This window comes from Prionailurus bengalensis, chromosome B1, assembly GCF_016509475.1.
Source record: "Prionailurus bengalensis isolate Pbe53 chromosome B1, Fcat_Pben_1.1_paternal_pri, whole genome shotgun sequence".
In the NCBI taxonomy this organism is placed as follows: Eukaryota; Metazoa; Chordata; class Mammalia; order Carnivora; family Felidae; genus Prionailurus; species Prionailurus bengalensis.
This window is the reverse complement of record NC_057344.1, coordinates 95036586-95040916: the sequence shown is the minus strand read 5'-3', so window position 1 is coordinate 95040916 and position 4331 is coordinate 95036586. Positions and strand designations below refer to the sequence as shown.

Below are 4331 nucleotides of genomic sequence, written 5' to 3'. Positions count from 1 at the left end.
TCTGAGCTAGAGGATATATCAGTACAAATCCCTAAAACTGAAAAGCAAAGAGAACAAAGACTGACAAGAAAAACAGAGCTGAATATCCAAGGACTGTGGTACAACATGGCAAAGGGACTTTGCACATGTGATTGACTTAATCTTAAAGTGGGGAAATTATTATCCTGGGTTATCTGGGAGGGTCCGATAAGAGGGAGGCAGGGGAGTGAAGGAAAGAGAAGAATATGTGAGGATCGAAGCAGAGAGGTGTGTGTGTGTGTGTGTGTGTGTGTGTGAGAGAGAGAGAGAGAGAGAGAGAGATTGGAGGCTGCTACATTATTGGTTTTGAAAAACAGAGGGAGGAAGGAGCCACTAACCTGCTAACGAAGGAATATAAATGGTTTCTAGAAACTTGAATAAGGGCAGGAAGTGGATTCTTCCCTCAAAGCCTCTAGAAAATACAATCCTGCTAACACCTTGATTTTAGCCCCAGTGAGAATGATTTTGGACTCCAGAAATCCAGAAAAGAATATATTTGTGTTATTTAGACTACCAAGTTTGTGGTAATTTGTTACAGCAGCAGTAGGACTCTAACACACTAGCCCAACATGTCACAGTTTGGCCAGGGCAGGGCCTGGGGGAGCAGGGCATATATAGGCACATAGATTGCAATTGCAAGATGTTGTGAAAACAAAATAAAATAAACTACAAACAATGCTGTGGCAGCATAGAGTAGTATGAAACTAATTGCCTACAAGTTTAAGAAAAACCCGAAGAGGCAATGACATTTGAATTTATTCTTAAACAACGTCTAATAAACATGTGGTAAAGCATTCTGGGCAAATGAAAGAGTTTGATTAAAGGATGGGCCCATAAAAACGTCCAGAGGATATGGGAAAAAGTAAAAGTTACTAGAAATATTTTTAAAAAGAGTGTGTGTGTGTGTGTGTGTGTGTGTGTGTGTGTGTTAGAAGGAAAAAAGGTGGAAACGGTTGAATTGAAACCAGAGGGTTAGATAGGAGAGGGATTTCTAAGGACTTCAGATTATATGTGAAGAGATTGAACACCATTGCTTAGGAATAAGAAAAAAATCAGGTTTCTTAATATCTATTTTTAACAAAGTATCCCCTGTCCACAGTTTGAAGTGACAATAATGAATATTAATGTTCCATTGCCCTACTCTTTCCCATCACTGAGTCCTGCTTCTTGAGGTCAATCACTTCTGCCCTTTCATTTTTCTTCCAATAGATATTTACCTCAGTCATTCTGAATAACATATTTATGTTGCTAATTTATATTTTTCAGTATCAGTGTTCCTATCTCCCTACAAAGAAATATGAAGATTAGGCTCTCTTACATATACCCCTCCCCTGCAATACTTTCACTGTAATTAAATTATAATTTCTTAAAATTAATAGTCATTTGGTGTTTACATTGCATGACTCTACGTATTATTTATGGCTGAACCACCGTATTCCAACTATATGTCCGTTCTTTTTTTAAAGCTGTTTTTTTTTTCTTCGATAGGCTCTCTACCTAACATTCAGTTTCATTCTGATTGAACTAAAAAACTATACAACTTCTCTTGTAAAGGTAACACATCAGTTTCTTTTTTTGTTTTCTCCTGGGAGACATCCTACCTAAAGGCCTCTAAACTTTCTGCTCCAATCTGCACTGGCTGAGCTTTTCATTGTAATACATGTGTGACTTTGTATTTTATCATATAAACTAGGACATCTTTGAGAGTGACAGTGTTTTATTAAAATTACATCAGAACAAGTGTAAAGCAAAACTGCCTGGAACTAGCTAGATTCCCTTTGTGTCTTTTTTTTTTAATTCTCCGGTTTCCTGTATTGCATCTCTTCCCTTTTCTTGGTATTCTCATTTGTTTTTATTTGGTTGTACACCAGGGTCCTCTGAGAATAGTGCATGAGAAAGTACTTCATACTTCATATTGTGGTTTGCCCTGGTATAAAATGTTAGAAGTAGAAAGTCATTTTCTGTCAGAATTCTGAAGACATTTCAGTGTTAAGGGTGAGAATTCTGAGTCATTTGGATATCCCGGTCTTTGTATTAATTTAGTTCTGTCTTTCAGGAAGATTTATGTATTTTTATGTATATTTATGTATCTTCATCTCTGATATTATCAACTATTATTGCATGTAATCTATACTTCTTTCTGGAGTCTTTAAGGATTTTTCGACTTATATATGGTACTCATGTATATCATTTTGGTAACGCTGATGTAGGTTTTTCTTTTCGAAAAACCATACAAGGTGGGATCTTATAGTAACAAATACTGTACTACTTCCTGCACCCTTCTTATAATCCTGTTTTCTACAGCCAGGTAAATTACCTCATCCTATTTGTTTTTGACCTACCAATATTTTGATTTGTTGCCATATATCAACATTCTGTTTTCAACTTTTTGTTATTACCACTTCTCCATCGAGGCGGTTATACATTTTTGGGTTTATACACTTTTTTTAAAGTTTATTTATTTATTTTGAGAGAGAGACAGAGAGTGCAAGCAGGGGAGAGGCAGGGAGAGAGGGAGAGAGAGAATCTCAAGCAGGCTCCACGTTGTGAGCACAGAGCCCCACACAGGGCTCAAACTCATGAACCTTGATATCATCACCCAAGCCAAAATCAGGAGTCTGATGCTTAACTGACTGAACCTCCCAGGTGCCCTGGGTCTATACAACTTTAAACTCACTTGATGTCCTTATAGAAGGTTTTGAGTGAGGAATCGAGATCAACAACTGTGTTCAAGCCACCATTTTAAACAAAAGCTATTCTTCTTATTATTATTGAAAATCATCTCTGAGACCATAAAGATAGATAAATTAGGGAAGGATTAGAACCAGGAAATTGATTTTACTGGCACAAGAAGAAAGTGATGAGAACCTGTGATGGCAATAGTGATAACAAATTGATTTAGAAATCGTTCCACTGTAGGGGACAGGAAGGAATTGAAGCTAACACTAACTCTGCAGTAGAATGAAGGATGTTGCTCCTTGATGAGAAACTGATCATGGCCTTTTGAAGTCTCTAATTTATCTCTCTTCTACCTTTCCTTACTAATTAAGAAGATCATTCTCCAGCACTTAAGCACAATTGCATTTATACAATTTGTTAAAATACAGGACAATTGGAGTGACTGTCAATTCATTTGCTAATAAGATCCTTAAAATATACTATAAGTGATCCTAGGAAAGTTTGTCTACACCTCAGTCTCATTTCTTTTCTGTTTTCTTAAATTTAAAAACTTCTTGTGTTTGCTTCAGCAGCACATATACTAAAATTGGAATAATACAGAGAAGATTCGTGTGGCCTCTGCACAAGAATGACATGCAAATTCGTGAAGAGTTTCATATTTTGATCTGTAAAGAGAAGCTCCAGGCCAAGAAGGAGGAAATCATCAAGACTCTGTCCAAGGAGAAAGAGACCAAGGAATAAAACTCCCTCTCCTTTGTCTGTACATAGTGGCCTCGGCAATGACACAGATCACTTATTCAGTAAGACAAACTGTTATCTGCCTAAAACAAACAAACAAACAAACAAACAAACAAACAAAAATTAAAAACCCCACAAAACTTCTTAAAGATTAACTATTTAAAAGTGCAAATATTAGTGCCTGGGTGGCTCAGTTAGTTAAATGCTAGAGTCTTGATATTGGCTCAGGTCAGGATCTCACCGCAGTGAGATTGAGCCCCTGGTACGGCTCTGCACTGACAGCATGGAGCCTGCTTGGGATTCTCTCTCTCCCTTTCACTCGCCTCTCCCCCATGAAAATAAATAAATAAGCATTTAAGACAAAGAGTGCAAGAATTAAGAGATATTCCTTAAGTGACATCAGTTTGCTTACTTAGAATATTTTTTTATTTTTACTTTTTTAATTTATTTTTTTAATTGTTTATTTATTTTTGGGAGAGAGGGAGACAGACAGAGCATGAGCAAGGGAGGGGGAGAGAGAGAGGGAGATACAGAGTCCGAAGCAGGCTCCAGGCTCTGAGCTGTCAGCACAGAGTCTGATGAGGGGCTCGAACCCATGAACTTTGAGATCATGACCTGAGCCTAAGTCCAACACTTAACCGACTGGGCCATCCAGGCATCCCTAATTTATTTTTCAAAATTCAAGTTAGTTAACATACAGTGTAGTATTGGTTTCAGTAGTAGAATGCAGTGATTCATCACTTACATGTAACACCCAGTGCTCATTTGAACAAGTGCCCTCCTTAATGTTCATCCCCCATTTAGCCCATTCCCCCAATCCACTTCCCTGTATTTAAGAGTATATATTTAAGAGTCTCTTATAGTGTGCCTCACTCTCTGTCTTTATCTTATTCTTA

At 37.4% G+C, this 4331-nt stretch overlaps 1 non-coding gene across 1 annotated transcript; it reads left to right on the top strand.

Annotated features, from left to right (window-relative positions):
* Positions 1 to 3253: 3253 nt before the first annotated feature.
* On the top strand, positions 3254 to 3360 carry LOC122479209. Its single transcript, XR_006296276.1, has one exon. It is a non-coding gene; the product is annotated as a U6 spliceosomal RNA (small nuclear RNA).
* The last annotated feature ends 971 nt before the right edge of the window (positions 3361 to 4331 follow it).